The sequence below is a fragment of the Staurois parvus genome, unplaced genomic scaffold (assembly GCF_062004578.1).
Source record: "Staurois parvus isolate SC_StPar_1 unplaced genomic scaffold, SC_StPar_1.0 ptg000153l, whole genome shotgun sequence".
Taxonomy (NCBI): Eukaryota; Metazoa; Chordata; class Amphibia; order Anura; family Ranidae; genus Staurois; species Staurois parvus.
Genome location: NW_028317949.1, coordinates 8,053,436 through 8,072,449, shown reverse-complemented (window position 1 = coordinate 8,072,449; position 19,014 = coordinate 8,053,436).

Sequence of the window (19,014 nt, the reverse complement as noted above, 5' to 3'; positions counted from 1 at the left end):
CTATTTTCCTTACTTTCTGTTAAAATAAAAATACAAGGACAGTACTTACATCCTCAAAAAGATCCCTTTTTTGAAAGTAGACACCCAAGGCTATCTCATTATTTCTCACAATATTTTGAAAATGGAGAAGCATGTTGGTATTTAGTGAGCTAAAACATGGAGCATGGTAATGATGATGCACTAGATGCAGTGTACACAGGGAGGAGAAGGGGAACGGTTAATGTACAAGTCACATACAGTGAGAAGATGGAGATGAAGGGGTTAATGTGCAAATGTGCACTATAATGTAGGCGAAGAGTCTACATACAGGCAACATAAAGATGCAAGATTAAGTTCAGATGTGCAGGAGATAGGCTACTGAAAGGTTTATAAAGTGATTCTTCTGCTGCTGCCATGTCTATGCTGTGATTACAAAAATTAATGAATGACTCATTCATTGATTAGTTCCCCTTTCTCCCCATCCTCCATTGTTAAGCTGGCCATACACTTGTAGATTTTCGAACAAATGTTCATATGGATATTTGTGTGAACATTGATATAAAATTTCTTAGTACATTCAATGACTTGACTTGAATTGGAAGGCATTTTAAAGTTGTGTTTGATTTTAACTTTGAATTTCTTAATGAATTCAATTTTTCAGACGAAAATCGCACGCACTGCTGGAAACCAATTAATTTGAGAAAAAAATTCCATCCTGCTTTTGCTAAATTTTTATCACTATGCTCAATGACAAACTTCAAACACACTTTTACAATGGTAATAAATAAAATAGTGTAGCACTGCCCAAACAACAAAATCCTGTGCTCAGATCAAAATTACTGACAAAACATATATATGTGACTTTTAGAAATCTTCAATTAGTCAGCTTCTCCCCATATTCAGAGGCAGATGTGATAAAAGTCCAAACACAGCATATAATTAGATCAATAAAAAAATAGTCCAACTAAAATCTTTTATACACATTAGTGGTGTAATTAGGTTTTATGCTGCTCTAGGAAACACAAAAACTGTCCATTCTGCTCATGCAGGAAGTCTGACACCAAGCAACATCACCTACCTGTCCCCCATGGAGAGAGCCCAACACCAACCAACAACTCCCCCTGAAAGGAGAGAGCCTGAGACTGACCAACACCACTTCCCCCCTGGCTAAGAGAACCTGCCACTACCACCACCCCCCCATACACCCGCCGCCACCTCCTTCCTCCCGACAAGAGAGAGAAAGATACTCACCTTCACAGCTTCGGACATCCCCAAGATTGAGAGTTGGGCTCTGCATAAGCCATCAAGCAGCCCACAGCTTTTCTCGGATCCCACCTGGTCCCCATGCCGCGTATGTCTCTTCTTCTAGGGGGCAGTGCCCCTGTGCTGAAAAATGCTGCCCCAGGAAAACACCTTGCTGGCCTCATGGTAAATACACCCCTGACGAACAGTACCAATGATCTTCTGTGCACATGCTTCCCTGTTCCACAAAACGTGTGATATACACTCCACCCAGTGGTATGTGACTCTGCTCACCTCTGTACTAAACCTCAGAGCTTTCTCAAAGGTCGAAACCAACACCACTTCCCCCCTGGCTAAGAGAACCTGCCACTACCACCACCCCCCCATAGCAGTTACCTCCGGCCTCCTTCCCTACCCCCAGCAATGTCCTCTGCCCCTATTTCCCTCATAGCAGTGACCTAAGACCCTCTTCTCCCCCCCCCAGCAGTGTCCTCTGCCCTCCTTTCCCCCATAGCAGTGACATCTGGCCCCCCTTCTCCCCCCCAACAATGTCCTCTACCCCCCTTTCCCCCATAGCAGTGACCTCTGGTACCATTCCCCCCAGCAATGTCCTCTGCCCCCTATCCCCCATAGCAGTTACCTCTAGCCCCCCCCTCCCCCCACCAGCAATGTCCTCCCCCCATTCCCTCCCATGGACAGGTATTTTAAAAATCTGAACTTCCAGCAAGTGGCTTGGGATCAGGATTTTTCTGCCCCCACCCTGGTGCCCTAAGGCAGCTGCCTAAGCAGCCTTATGCTGACACCCACCATACAGCTGCTTAGACAGCCGCCTTAGGACACCAGGGTTCCTGGGGGGCTTAAAAACCTGATCCCAAGCCACTTGCTGGAAGTTCAGATTTTTTTTTTAAAATACCTGCCTTCTGACGATCCTCTTTATTGTCCTCCTGGAGCAGCTGAAAGCAAGCATCTCCTCCTCACCCTCTCATCAGCGTACAGCTGTTGCAGGAGGAAAATCCAGGGGCCGGTTCTAGTAAATGCCTCCCCCACTGCCCCTCCAGTCCTTGTTCCTTCTTTTTTTCTGATGCCTTGCCCTTCCCCACAAGTGCTCCCCTTACATCAGGGCTCCTAAAGAAATTGTGAAAAATATTAAAAAATAAAAATGTGAAAATAAAAACTACTGACACCATCCACTGTCCTATTGACACCAACCTCTGCCCTACTGACACTGTCCTCTGCTCTACTGACACCATCCACTGTTCTACTAACTGACTCCAACCTCTGCCCTACTGACACTCTCCACTGCTCTACTGACACCATCCACTGACCTACTGACTGACAACAACCTCTGCACTACTGACATCATCCGCTGCCCTACTGCCTGACACCATCCACTGCTCTACTGACACCGTTCACTGCCCTACTGACTGACACCGTTCACTGCCCTATTGACTGACACTGTCCAGGTAGGCTAAGTTTGTATTTTTACAGTGACATTTGTTTTATTACTTATTTTTCTAAGTATTTACTTGCTATTTTGTTAGGCCTTGCTAGTTATTTTTTTTTTTAAATGGCGCTGAACCCCGGTGATTTCTGATCGCTTTTGTATTGTTCAAGTAGATTTCCACCTCTCAAAGGTTGCCTACTCCTGCATTAAAGGGTTCCACCATTATTGTTAAGTACTCCTAATCTCGGGAACCACTAAGCAACTTATCCACTCCCTTGTTATATCTCGCCTTGACTATTGTAACTCCCTCCTCATTGGCCTACCTATCGCAGGCCATCCCCTCTTCAGTTTATCATGAATGCTGCTGTGAGAATCATCCACCTTACTAACCATTCTGTATCTTCCATCCCTCTCTGCCATTCCCTCCACTGGCTTCCTGTTGCCCAACGGATAAAATTCAAACCATTAACAATGACGTATAAAGCCATTTATAACTCTGCCCCAAATTACATCACCGATCTTGTCTCTAAATATCACACAAACCGTCCTCTCCGCTCCTCGCAAGACCTCCTGCTTTCTAGCTCTCTTGTCTCCTCCTCCCATGCTCATCTCCAGGACTTCTGCAGAGCTTCCCCCATCCTCTGGAACTCTCTACCCTAATTTATCAGACTATCGCCTACTCTGCTCACTTTTAGGCGATCTCTGTAAACCTATCTCTTCAGGGAAGCCTATCCTGCCCTCAGCTAATAATGGAATCTTCTACTCTTCCAACCAGTCCATCCCCCTCAGTTACTACCTTTTGTACCACTAGCCCCTCCCTCCTAGATTGCAAGCTCCAAGGAGCTGGGCCCTCAAATCCCTCTTGTATTGAACTGTATTGTTGCTGTATTGTCTCCTGTTATATTGTAAAGCGCTGAGCAAACTGTTGGCGCTATAGAAATCCTGTATAATAATAATATAATAATAATATTGATTAGTAAAGTAGCGCTGCACTTCTTTGCTTTGTTTTTCTTACTGTAACACATATGATTATAGGAATGTGGAAATAGGAGGTAACACCAAATGGTGTTTTGACACTGATACAGATTAATCAAACTTACTACTTGCTCCAATATTTTTTTGAACTCATATGTGTTAACGTGTTTTTTTGTGTATAAGGAACAGAACTGCTCTCTCTGCTATAATGTTGTGCTAATGCCCTAAGGTACAGCAAAAAGTACATTTACCAGCAAGTGCAGTTTGTAAAATAAACACAGATGTATATAGCATTTGTAAAATTTAATACTTGATATAGATGGATGGGAAAATGAGTGTCTAGTTGACATAGACACTGCATTTAGGCTGCTTCACAGTAAACAATGGTAATGACAGAACAATGTTAGTTGGCACTGAGCCTGAAAGCTACCAGCAAAATGCAGGTGCAGAGTAGCATACAGTTTGTTGGTGCTAGTAGACATTTGAAAGAAAAAGATTTCTTTTTGCATAAAATAGCAGTATTACAAGGCTTACTACAACACATGATAGTGTTATGAATGTGTAGATTTTCAGTATGTGTGTTAAATTACACTGACTCATTAACCTTTATACAATCTTTGATGAATATCATATTCTCTGCCTTATAAATACACCCTTAACCACTTGCCTACCGGGCACTTTTACCCCCTTCCTGCCCAGGTCAATTTTCAGCTTTCAGTGCTGTTGCACTCTGAATTACAATTGCCCGGTCATGCAACACTGCACTCAAACAAAATTTTTATCATTTTTTTGAGACAGAGAGAGCTTTCGTTTGGTGGTATTTAATCACCACTGTTTTTTTTTTTATTTTTTGCTAAACAAACTAAAAACGACTGAAAACTTTGAAAAAAAAAGTTTTTTCTTAGTTTCTGTTATAACATTTTTAAAATAAGTAATTTTTCTCCTGCACTGATGTGCGATAATGAGCCTGCAGTGATGGGCACTGATAGGCTGCACTGATTGGTGGCACTGATGAGGAGACACTGATAGGCAACACTGATGGGCATTGACAGGCATCACTGGTGGGCATTGACAGGCATCACAGATGGGCACTTATAGGCGGCACTGATGTGCACTGATAGGTGGTGCTGACTGGCACTGATAGGCAGCACTGAAAGGCAACTCTGATAGGCACTGATATGTGGCATCGATGTGTACTGCATGTGACATTGATGTGCACTGATTGGCACTGGTATGTGACATTGATGTGCACTGATTGGCACTGGTATGTGGCATTGATGGGCACTGACAGGTGGCAATTATGAGCACTGACAGGTGGCACTAATGAGGCTACACTGATAATCAGGGCACTGATGATCAGTGCCCTGATGATCAGTGTACATATCCCCTCTGAGGAATGCTGATAACCGGCATTTCCTATTTACATCGATTGGACACTGCTGATCACATGATAGAGCCTACATCATTGGCTCATTACAGCAATCGGTGATCCGCTGTGTCCCAGGTAACACAGCACACCACTGATCGTTGCACTCCCCCAGAGGGGTGCATGCACAGCTAGAGTGGGAGGACATCATACAACTTGCAGTTTATTATCAATGTGTACCCCCAGATACTTGTAATTCTCTACTACATTCACAGCCACACGTTGAATGGAAACAGGGCTCAACTGTGCCTACCTCCTTCTCAAATCCTTCTCTATGCCTCAATGGTTACAGTTTTCATTTTTTATCAATTGCTGCAAAGTTTCTAGAGATCCTGCTTGTAACAGCTTCTCCTGTTTCAGGCTAACAATGATAATATGCTGTCTTACAATTAGCTTTAGTTGGTCATTTAGCTGCCTACAATGGTCAAGGGGCATGTATCCATGCTACTGTGGGGAGCGAAATGTCCTGACCACAGATTATTGACCAATACAGGTGATAACTTCCTAGTCTGAACATCTCCAAGCTCATCACTGATTAACACTTCACAATGCTTACATTAACATACCTGCAGCACACACCCAGCAGCACTTCACAATGTACAGATCTGTTCATTTTAGTTGCCCAAAAAATCATATGAATTGTACTGTGGTGTTTATGTGTTTGGGATAGCTTTCAAATGGCACCACAGTTATTATTATTTTATTATTATACAGTATTTATAAAGCGCCAATAGTTCGCTCAGCGCTGTACATTACAAAGGGAGACAGAACATGTGACAGAACAATACCAATACAATGCGATACATGAGGGGATCGAGGGCCCTGCTCTTTCGAGCTTACAATCTAGGAGGGAGGGGATGGTGGCACAGGAGGAGATAGCTGTGGGGGATGGAGTGGTAGGAAGAGTGGAGGAGGTCGGCAAGTTAGCAGGGGGTGGGGTAGGCTTCCCTGAAGAGATGGGTTTTCAGGGTGCGCCTAAAGGAGAGGAGAGTAGGTGATAATCTGATGGGTTGGGGCAGGGAGTTCCAGAGGATGGGTGACACCCTGGAGACGTCCTGGAGGCGGGCATGGGAGGAGGAGACCAGGGAACTAGAGAGAAGGAGGTCTTGTGAGGAGCGGAGTGTGCGTGTTGGGCGGTACTTGGATATTAGGTCAGAGATGTAGTACGGGGCAGTATGGTGGACAGCTTTGTACGTCAGCGTTAGGATTTTGAATTTGATCAGTTGCGCAATCGGAAGCCAGTGGAGGGATTGGCAGAGGGGGGTGGCGGAGACAGAGCGGTTGGAAAGGTGAATGAGTCTGGCAGCCGTATTCAGGATCGACTGAAGCGGGGATAGCCAGCGGCGAGGCAGGCCAGTGAGGAGGGAGTTGCAGTAGTCGAGTCGTGATATGATGAGGGAGTGGATGAGCTGTTTAGTGGTTTCTGGGGTTAGGAACGTGCGGATTTTGGCGATGTTGCGGAGGTGGAGTCTGCACGAGTTTGTTAAAGATTGGACTTGGGGCTGGAAGGATAGGTTGGAGTCCAGAATGACACCCAGTACTCTGGCCTGCAGGGCGGGTTTGATGGTAGCGTTGTTGGATGTGACGGAGAAATCAATGGGGGGTGGTGTCTGGGCTGGGGGGAAGACAAGAAACTCGGTTTTGGAGAGGTTCAATTTAAGGAAGTGGAGCGACATCCAGTCTGATATGTTGCTCAGTAGGTGTGTGATTCGGGCTGAGACCAAGGGGGTGAGGTGGGGGGTTGAGAGATAGATTTGTGTGTCGTCGGCATAGAGGTGGTAGTTGAAGCCGTGAGAGTGTATGAGTTGGCCAAGGGAGGAGGTATAGATGGAGAAGAGAAGGGGTCCGAGGACAGAGCCTTGAGGGACCCCAACAGAGAGGGGGAGTGAGGGGGAGGTGGTAGCATTATAGGTAACGCTGAAGGAGCGTTGTGCAAGGTAGGATGAGAGCCAGGAGAGAGCAGAATCTCTGAGGCCGAGGGAGTGTAGTTTTTTGAGGAGGAGGGGGTGGTCGACTGTGTCGAAGGCCGCAGAGAGGTCAAGGAGTAGGAGCACTGAATAATGGCCATTAGCTTTGGTGGTTAGCAGGTCGTTGGAGAGTTTGAGTAAGGCAGTTTCGGTGGAGTGTAGGGGACGGAAGCCGGACTGTAGGGGATCGAGGAGGTTGTTGTCGTTGAGGTGAGAGCATAGGCGGGTGTAGACTAGGCGCTCGAGGAGTTTAGATGTAAATGGGAGCAGGGAGATGGGTCTGAGGTTGTTCGGGTCATTGGGGTCCAGGGAGGGCTTTTTAAGTATGGGGGTGATGTGTGCATGTTTCAGAGGGGAGGGGAAAGTGCCTGAGGAGAGGGAGAGATTGAAGATGTGGGTGAGGGAGCGTAGGATGGAGGAGGAGGAAGGTCGTAGGAGTTGTGAGGGGATAGGGTCGAGGGGGCAGGTGGTGAGGCGGGCATCAGAGAGGATCTTGGAGACTTCCTCGATGGTAGTAAGGTCAAAGGTGTGGAGTGTTGGGGGAGCTTCAGTATGAGGGATGTAGGGTGGGGTGGAAGAGGAGGTCAGAGCAGTGGTGGGGCCGTGGGAGAGGGGTGATGAGGGGGTAGCTGAGTGAGGGTGAAGGGGGTTGGAGAGAGTTTGAGCAGCGACGAAGTCCCTGCGGGTTATGTCGCGGGGGAGGGGGGATAAGGGGGTAGCTGTGTGAGAGGGGACGGGTTGAGAGGGTGTGTGAGTTGCGGCAATGTCCTTGCGAATTGTGTCAATTTTGTTTTTGAAGTGATTGGCAATCTCAAGGGCAGTGAGTGAGGTGCTGGGTGGAGGTGGGGGTGGAGAGAGTAGAGAGTTGAAGGCAGAGAAGAGTCGGCGAGGATTGGAGGAGAGGGCCTTGATGAGGGTCATGAAGTAGGCCTGTTTGGCAGCATGGAGGGAGAAGGTGTAGGTGCGGAAGGCAGATTTATAGCGGGTGAAGGCTTGTTGGGATTTGGTTTTGCGCCATAGTCGCTCCAGGGCACGACTTTGTCGTTTGAGGGTTTTGGTGTGATCAGTCTGCCAGGGCTGGAGCGGTCGGGGTCTGATGTTGCGTGTGGTTAAAGGCGCTAGTGAGTCAAGGGCTGTTGAGAGCGCATTGTTGTAGGCGGTCAAAGCCAAGTCGGGGCAGGACAGGGGGAGGATGCGGTCGTGGAGCTGATCAGCTGCAGAGTGGAGGGAGGCAGGGTTAAGGTTGCGGAGGTTCCGACTGGTAGTAGTGTGACATTTGGAGGGGTAGGCGTTGGAGGATGAGGAGATGGAGAAGGTGATCAGGTTGTGGTCAGAGAGAGGGAAGGGGGTGTTAGTGAGGTTGTGGGGAGCGCAGCGGTTGGAGAAGACAAGGTCCAGGATATTTCCGTCGGAGTAGGTGGTGGATTGTATGCACTGTGCAAGTGCAAAGGAGGAGGTTAGGTGGAGGAGACGGGCTGTGTCCGGGTTGTCGAGGTTGACAGGGATGTTGAAATCCCCAAGAATTATGGTGGGTAGCTCAGAGGAGAGGAAGAAGGGTAGCCAGGAGGAGAAGTCATCCAGGAAGCGGGGTATGGATCCAGGAGGCCGGTATATCACAGCAATCTTCAGGGGGGTTGGGGAGAATAGTCGGAGGCAGTGGGCCTCGAAGGAGGAGAAGGATAGGGAGGGGGGGTTTGAGAGGACTCGGAAGGTGCTCTGCGGTGACAGGAGCAGACCAACCCCACCACCTTTACGACCGTTAGGCCTGGGTGAGTGGGTCCAGGTGAGACCTCCATAGGAGAGTGCAGCAGGGGAGGTAGAATCAGTGGGCTGGATCCAGGTTTCCGTGATCGCTAGGAGGTTGAGGGAGCGGGAAACAAAGAGGTCGTGGATGGCGGTAAGCTTGTTGCACACTGATCGGGCGTTCAGGAGTGCACATGAAAATGGGGGGGAGATTTTAGGGAGCAGGGGAACAGATACTAAGTTGTGGGGGTTGCAGTAGGATGTGGAGGTGGGAGGGTGTTGAGCGGGTGAGGGAGGTGGAGGGCCAGGATTCGGGGAGATGTCCCCCGCCGCTAGGAGGAGGAGAAGGGTGAGAAAGGTGGCATGGGAGCGGGATGTGCAGGAGCATGAGAAACTCCTAGTGGAGGTGTTGGGGTCAGTGGGAGAGCGGAGTAATAGGAGGAGGTGGTGGGTGCCATAGAGGGGTGAGGGAAGCAGTGAGGACACGATGTACAAATGTTTGGGAGGGGCAGAGGGATATAGTGAATGGATTTTGGGAATGGAAGAGAGGAAAATGAGAAGGAGGAGTGGAAGAGACATTTTGGGGAGATGAAGAGAGCAATAGTAGGCAGTTGAACAAATATAAACCATTGTATAGTCCAGTTGTAGTTACATTTGGTAAAATGCATAGAACCTCAGTGCCATTGATCTTTTGCAGCCCCTTTGGTGCAGGTAAAGCTCATAGATACTATCTATATGCATTTACTGCAGCAATGGCTTCATGGTATTAATCAGGATGGGGTTTCTTGATGGTGAAAACAGTGGGCATGCCTGCATGATGTGCCCTGAAAAAGGATAAAGGAATGTTTCTGAGTTCAGTTCATGACACATTCCTCCAATTTATTGAAAAATGAAAAAAAACTGAGAACTTAAATTTGAAATCCATTGAGGCCTATGGAGTGCAAATCTTTAAAATACAGTACATTCTGGGCATTTTTAAGGCTAACAGGAAAGGGGTTGTCAAACAATACACCAGAATCACATATTTTACACGTGTAGTTTATTTTGTTTTACTTTTTTTGCAGTGCTTGGCACAATCAGATTCATTAAAACTTGAAAGAAAAATTATTTTTGTAGATTGTCTTGGCTGACATCTGATTTTACTAGCTAGAGTGATGAGCGACCCAGGAAAAGTCTAGTTCCCTGGGCATTTCTTAAACATAACATCCGATTCTCATTGAAGTCTATAGGAGCTGCATCTTCTAACATTTGTTCTGGTCCAGATTAAGATCAATCTTTAAGATTTTGGTAAAAAAAAGGACTTGAGTAGCTGGGCACTGCCACGGGGGGACATGCACAATGCCAATGCAAAAATGTTTTTTTAAAAATACTATTAAGAGGAAAGTATATCTTTAAATTTGCGCTTAATAAGAAACCTTAAAAACACACAATTCCTTTAAATGACTTTTTTGGTGATGCCTTAGACCTACAATTGAAGTGGTGCACATGCAGGTTTGTATTCCAAAAGAGACATTAAAAATAAAAGTCTGCCACAAAATGTCAGTTTCAATCCATTGGCTGTTTCTGTCTGTAAAAACAAAATGGGATGCAAGGTGACATTATTGACCAAATATGGTGATGCACATATTTGGTCAATGACATCAGACAGCATCCCTGGTCCATCTTTTGACATTCAGCTGCAGTCAGGTTGTTGTCATTTGTGGAGACAAGCTAATCGGAGAGGATCATCAGTGCCAGTTATCAGTGGATCATCAAACATGGCTCATCATGATTGACAATGGATCTGCATTACTGGATGAATTGATTGACATAGGATTTACATCATGGGACATGTTTTTTTTTTTTTTGTTTTAATATATTAAATTTTAATATTTTTTTATTTACATTTATTTGCATTTTATTTACTGTTCATATTTTTATTTGTAAACAAGTAGCAAGGGCAGTTATCTGGCAACCCCCTATATTTTAAAGGGATATTCTAGATTCTGATAGGTCCAACCAACCCACAATATCTATAGTGCCAAGGATGTGGGGATGAGGCCCTTGTCCACATCAATATGAGGGCCTTGGCAAGGTGTCCTCCACATATTGAGGACATGTGGCCTGGTATGGTTCAGTAGATGAGGTGAGTGCTTGCTTTCCTCCTTTTCCTGGACATCCAGACTGCTTGTCTTGATAATAATCTGGTTTGGATTTTGGAGGGACCACACACCATTTCTTTTATATCATATGTTGTTGTGTGGGGCCCCTTTAAAAACCTATACCAGATTATACTTAGACATGTAGCTAAAATGAACAGAAACAGGGGACAGTGAGTGTCTGTGAGTGAAAAAAAAAACAGAATGAGGTTCTGCTTAAATTTCACAGCAAACCCTTATCCTACGCAAGAACAAACAAGCAAAACTGGCATAGGATCCCCTAAAAATCCATGCCAAACCATTAACCAGGCATGCAATGCCCCCTCCCCCCCAAACCATACTGTGCCACAAAGGCCACATGCCCTGTAAATAGTAAATAAATCATACATAACCTTTTTTATTTTAAAAAACGTATCTCCTTATTTTAATTCAATGACAATCACATCATCTGGCAAAGTAAATCCATCCTGGATTTGAAGCATTGAGATTGAGATATCTATGCCCATAAATATAGTATGTTGAGTGTCCTTGCATAATGCATAGCTGTGATATGTTCTTTAAAGCCCTTCATTATATTGCATATATCTTCTCCTATATGAATATGTAAAATATATAATGCCCACATGGTCTTCCCTACTCCCTTATGGGCCACACGGGCATGAGAGCAAATATACATGAGTTGAAATATGTGTAATAAACTTTGATATATGATAACTTTTCTTTGATTAGAATAGAACAATACCTTTATTTTTCTGGCATGATCCCCTATATACTGTATGGTGTATTTTTGCATAGACATAGACATACAAAAATGTATAAGAAAACTTCATATCAAAACACACTCTTTATCCAAACCTGCCACCAAACATAATAAACAGGTGGATATAAGTAAATCAGCAGTTATACATGCTGAATTAGTGAACACATCATTATTTAATCCTCCTAATTCAGGTTGAGCACAAATTAAGTCTTTAAGCATATGGTCCTGAAAGATTTGAAGAGATACACAATTAAGAATCAGGGTGCAGTCAAAGACATCTTGAAAAGCTTAAGAGATTTATTAAATAGGAAAGATTTAATCATCTGTTCTGCCAATAAAGGTGAAAGCATAGTTCTACTTGATAAAATAGATTATATTAAAGAAAAACATATCATACATTGCTACACACTATGTATGGTTTCATAATAAGGACCCTCCAGGTAGTATATTTATGAGCATTGATATGCTGAATTTACATTGGAGAGCCTGTAATAGAAAAAGAGAAATCTCAAGGATGCAAACAAAATGGATTTTTTAAATACAGTCCAGTACTTTCGTTGGTCATAATATCTAGCAGGACATCAATTGCTTTATAAATAATAGCTAAATTAACACTTGGGGAATTTTCCTTGTTCTAATTTATTCTTTTTTAACCACTTGCCTTCCTGAGGATTTACCCCCTTCCTTACCAGGCCTCTTTTTGCTACTCAGCGCTGCACTAATTCAACTGATAATAGCGCAGTCACGCAATGCTGCACTCAAATAAAATTTACGTCCTTTTTTTCACACAAATAGAGCTTTCGTTCAGTGGTATTTGATTACATGTGCGCTTTTTATTTTTCACGCTATAAACAAAAAAAGACCAAAAATTTTGAAGAGAAACGATATTTTTTACTTTCAGCTATAAAAAATATATAGTAAACTCAAAGTTATAAATTTAGGCTAAAATGTATTCTGCTACATGTTTTTGGTAAAAAAAATCCCAACAAGTGTATATTGATTTCTTTGTGTGAAAGTTATAGCGTCTACAAACTATAGTATAGATACTGCAATTTACGCCATTTTTTTGCTATACAGTGCTGCGCTAATTTAATGGACAATTGCGCGGTCATGCAATACGGTACATAAATGAAATTTATGTCCTTTTTTTCACACAAATAGAGCTTTCTTTTGGTGGTATTTGATCACCTGTGCACTTTTTATTTTTGGCACTATAAACAGAAAAATTTTGAAGAAAAAAATGTATTTTTGAAAAAAACAATATACTCTCATTTCAGTCATAAAAAATATCCAAAAAAACTAAAATGTTGTTATAAATTTAGGCCAAAATGTATTCTGCTACATGTTTTTGGTTAAACAATCCCAGTAAGTGTATGTTTATTGCTTTGTGTGAAAGTTATAGTGTCTACAAACTATGGTATAGATAATGGAATTTACACAGGTTTTACTTTCTGACTGCTCATCACATTTCTTGAGGTGCTAAAATACCAGGATAGTACAAACACCCTCAAATGACCCCTTTTTTGTTAAGTAGACACCCTAAGCTATCTGCTGAGAGGCATATTGAGTCCATGTAAGATTTATTTTTTTCCACAAGTTTCTGGAAAATGACAAAAACATTTTTTTTTTTTTTTGCACAAAGTTGTCATTTAAATGATTTATTTCTCGCACAAGCCATGGGTATATGTGGAATTGCACCCCAAAATACATATTGCTACTTCGACTGAGTATGGGGATACCACATGTGTGAGACATTTTGGGAGCCTAGCCACATACAGGAGCCTGATATCCAATGACCACTTTGAAAGCCTAAAGGTGCGTAACTTCCTCATTACACTTCCTCACTACCTATCACAGTTTCAAAGGCCCTGACATGCCAGAATAGCACCAACCCCCCCCCCCCCCGAATGACCCCTTCCTGGAAAGTAGACACCCCAAGGAATTTAAAAAGAGGCATGATGAGTATTTTACAGATCTCATTTTTTCTCACAAGGTTTTGAAATATAAAAAAAGAATACAAAAAATATGTTTTTTTTTCTTCATTTTCCAAAAACTTGTGGCAACAAATGAGATCTGCAAAATACTTACCATGCTTCTTATCAAATTCCTTTGGGTGTCTACTTTCCAAAAAGGGGTCATTTGGGGGGGTTAGGTGCTATCCTGGCATTTCAGGGCCTCCAAAACTGTGATAGGTAGTCTGGAAGTGTAATGAGGAAATATAGCCCTTTAAAAGCCTGAAGGTGCTTATTGAATTTTAGGGTCCTGTACTTGGCTAGACTGCCAAAATGTCTCTCACATGTGGTACCCCCATACTCGGGAGAAGTAGAAGAATGTATTTTGGGGAGTAATTCCACATATACCCATGGCATGTGTGAGCAATAAATCATTTAAGTGACAATTTTGTGTAAAAAAAAAAAAAAAAGTGTTGTAATTTCCTAAAAACTTGTGGTAAAAAAATAAATTCTTCTATTCATTCAACATGCCTCTCAGCAAATAGTTTGGGGTGTCTACTTTCCAAAAAGGGGTCGCTTTGGGGGGTGGGGACGTTTTATGCCCAGCAATAGAAGTTTATGCCACACATCATTCACTCTTCTAACCACCTGAAGATCAAGCTTTTTCTGACACTTTTTGTTCACATGAAAAAAATCTGTATTTTTTGCTAGGAAATTAATTTAAGCCCCCAAACATTATATATTTTTTTAAAGCAGACACCCGAGTGAATAAAATGGTGGGTACTACAATGTTTTATGGCACATAGTACTCGCGCAGCGACTTTTCAAAAGCAAATTGTTTTTTAAAAATACACTTTTTTTTAACTTTTTATGCACAAAAACACAATATATTGGCCAATTATTTGGTACAATATAAAAGATAATGGTATGCCGAGTAAATAGATACCAAACATGACATGCTTTAAAACTGCGTATGCCCTGTGCAATGGCGACAAACTGCATATATTTTTAATATCCATAGGCAACGCTTTAAAAGCCTTTAGAAGCTACCATTTTAGATTTACAGAGGAGGTCTAGTGTTAGAATTACTGCCCTTGATCTGACGTTCATGGCAATACCTCACATGCATGGTGCAACCGCTGTTTACATACCGGCACAGGGTCAACGCTTGTGCACACAGGTGTGCGCTCATGGGAGGGGCGAGTTTTTTAATTTTTAAGTTATTTTGATTTTTTTTATTATTTTTACATTGTACCTTTCATTTTTTTTTTAATCACTTTTAATGCTATCACAGGGAATGCAAATACCCCGTATAACTTCAATGGGCATTGTCATATATTCTTTTTTGAGAAATCTGGGGTCTATCAGGCTCTATATATCTTCTCTACCCTTACATTATCTAATCAAACCAAAATCAGTGTGATGAGATGCTTTCCCAATTTACAAATGGCGCTGTTTATATCCTGCAAAACTGAAGTGATGAAATGCTAGTAGCTTCCGAATTCTTAGACTATAGAGATGATTGGCACCATTCTGGTCTCCAATCAGCTCTATGGTCAGCTGGCAGAAACACAGGCTGCATTCCCAGGTTCCCCTGATGGCACGGGACTGCCTGAGAAGGCCATGGAAGGCAGCGGGGGAGGGGGGCATCATCTCATCTCCTGCTGCTTGTAAAAGCAATCCTGCAGCTAATTAGCCACTAGAATTGCTTTTATATGAAAGCCGATCGCCGGCTGAAAAAAACAATACCAGGATGGTGCCTGCAGCAGTAGGCATCATCCTGGTATACCATTCAAAGTCCAGTGATGTACCAGTACATCGCTGGTCCTTGTTGATGATATATACTATGTTCTTTTTTTTTTTTGTATGCAGCCTGTGGACTGAATGAAAAAAAGAGAAGAAATCTCAGCCAGAAAAAGTGTGTGGTATGCCCATCATTAGAATATACTGCCCTGCATCCACCCATTTCTAATGGTGGGCACACATTAGGTCACACTTTGCCACATGCGCCAGTTCCAAGATTGTACAAATGTCTAATAGTGGCACACTTGAATAAAAATTGTCCACGTATAAGTGGTACCCCATATGGAAAAAGGATGACACCAAGTCCCAAACTATTTTGCCACTGCTCCCCATGTAGTCTGGACATCCGGGCGGGCTCCACGTGACTATCTTTTCCCTCATAAATCCGAAACTTATAAGTATAGCCTGTTGCCCTCTCACAGGTCTTCTACATCTTGACCCCATATCTGGCACACTTGCTGGGGAGAAATTGTTTGAATGGAAGGCGGCCAGAAAAATTAATCAGGGACGCAGATGTTTTTCTGGGGAGTATAGACATCTGCAAATTTTTGGTTAAGGTGATTTGAGAGGGGCTGAATTTTGTGGAGCCAATCAAATTCAGGGTCACCCCGAGGATGACAGAATGTATTGCCGTTGAAATGCATAAAACACATTATACTCTCATATCTATGTCTGGCCATGGCAGCAGAGAACACGGGCATATGATGAATCGAGTCTGTGGACCAATACAACCACAATTTATTTCTTTTAGTAATGCCCATGTTGAGGGTTAGGCCCAAAAAAAATGTAAATTCGAAAACAGTAATGAGTTTCCATGCGACTGGTCTGGCAAGGTTTGAATTTGGGTTGGCGGCGATAAATTGTTGTGCATATAAATTGCTTTGATCCACAATGAACGCATACAGATATTCCGTGAAAAACAGCTCAAAAAATCAAGGGGAGGAGTTAAATTTGCTATTTCCACCTGAATTCCGGGTTGGGCATGAATAGGGGAAGTACGGGTTCTGTAGAATATGTGGGCTGTCAATCGGGATTTGCAAGCACATCCGGAAGGATACTAGGAGCTCTACAGGCCTGTGTGCGAATTCTTAGTGGTTGCGGGACAATATTTGTGCTTGCAACTGCATCGGCTTGTACTGCACTTATGGGACTCACCACGTCACCAAGTCATACTGCAGTGCTGGTATTATTATTATTATTGTACAGGATTTATGGCGCCAACAGTTTGCTCAGCGCTACAATATAACGGGAGACAATACAGAACAATACAGTTCAATACAAGAGGGTTAGGAGGGCCTGATCCTGGGAGCTTACAATCTAATAGCTATGTGAAAGACCAGGATGTAGTAGGCCACTAGTACTCGCCAGTTCACCAAAAGGTAGCGTGGCACTAGTACTGGCACTCTGCTGCATATGAGAGGCATCAAAATTTACTGACAAGTGCTAACAGAGATCAGGCCTGATTCTGCGAACACTGCGGATTTGTGTGCAATGTATCAAGTGACAATGACCTACTGACACTGCACTTGCTGGGGGAGAAGGGAGGGTAAGCGTAGGGGCTAAATGCAGGTGCTGGCAGGTGCCGAGGCTGATCCCGCTAACACTGCATTTTTGGGGACGTTGTACTAATGTGAACTCTGGTATAGTGCTGATCTGATCAAAGGTATTTTATCCGTTCAGACACTATACTAGCAATGGAGGTTTATTGTGCATAGCATCTTCCTGGCAATCAAGGGGTTAAATGTGATGACTGGTGTACTGACGGGCAATCTGACACCATCTGGGAGGGTCGTGAACACCACGGGAGAGCGAATCACGTATATATATATATATATATATATATATATATATATATATATGTGTGATTTTGCGCACCAATGCTGCCCCGTAGCAGTATTTCTGCTATAGGGCGGTAAGGAAGTGGTTACAGAAGCCGTTTGTGTTACGTTGCTGCGTTACTTTAACTGACAATTGCGCGGTCATGCAACACTGCACCCAAATTAAATTTACGTCCTTTTTTTCCCACAAATTGAGCTTTCTTTTGGTGGTATTTGATCGAGACACAGAATAGATACACTGATTTGTTTAATAAAGGAATTTAACAACTCTTAGATGTTTGGTTTCTCTATATTTAAATTTTACCATCAGATGGCACTGCTTTCAATAAGTCATACAACAAAATTTGGTCATTCTTAGGCCTCATGCACACAGGTATTTTTACAGCCACTTTTAGGGGCATCAGTAATTTTTTTCTGCTTCCAAATGGCCCTCTATATTATCCTCTGTGTCCAAGTGCACATAGACTTTTAGAAGCGTTTAACAGCAGTATCATTTACCAGCAGTCGAAAAAAAACCACGGCCAGTGCATTCAGGAGAAGCAGCGTTTTGGCAGAAAAAACTCTTGACGTGTGTAAATGCGGCTAAACGCTCCTAAACGAGTGTTAACACTAGGCACGTTTAGCTCTTGAGCATTCATTTATTTCAATGGCCAGAAAAAGTTATTATTCTGGCCAATGAAATGAATTAACGACGTTCATGTTTGTAAACACACCTAAAAGCTTGTAAAAGCATTAGACACTTTCAGGCTTTTTTTTCTGCAAAAACGCCAAGAGGAGGAGCGTTTTTAAAATGTCCTGTGTGCATGAGGCCTAATAGGGCAAATGTTTTCATTCATCCTTTGGTATCTATAAGAAGATTCCTTGCTAGTTTTTTAGTACTAGATTGCAATTAAATCATCCCTTTTCGGGCAACTGATTTTGTTTCACCATTGATATCTATTATTAGAAAGGCAGTGAAAGTGTCTTTTATAGGGTGAATGTTTTTCTTTGCCCATTGATATACATATCATGTTTTTCATTTTCCCATTGACACTATTAGAAGATCATGCTTCGGATAAGCTTTAGGGTGGAGTCCAGTTCTTCCTACAGGCCGAATGTCTTTCTGTCTACCAGCATTTATAAACAGCAATGTGTGAGCAGAGTCTAGAGACCCTGGGAACAACCTATGCAGATGAAATACATAGGATGGAGCTCCCAGATGCAGATTCACATGTCATTACGCACACATTGTGCCATACAGGTACAGGCTTACTTTTCAAAATTTTTTCATGTTGTATATGCTTTTTTATATGTGATTTTAAAATAATAAAACCTTGCTTAATCTCCACTCTCTGAGTTTTTTTCTCTTTAAATGAATGCTGATTACCAAATGGGGCATCAGAAGCATATGAGGTGGTTGAGGTCTATTTGTTAACCCTCAATGGGGATTGTACTATACTTTTGCTCAGACTTGACTCCAGGCTTTAAGGTCCAACCTTTTGGTGAGTTCTAGATTCAAATTGTGGTGGTGGTTTATCTTGACATTCACTGAAACCTAACTGATGCTGTGGACAATGATGTTGAAATAAAGTGACACAATTTGTTTGAATATCATGGTGAAGGATTCTCTCATGATGCGGAAGAGTCTCATCATCATTACTGTTTATACAGTACACCGAAAAGCTTTTAGGTTATATAAGAATCTCTCCAGGGGCAGACTGACAACTCATGGGGCCCCTGGGCAATAGGGGATCATGGGGCCCCTGTT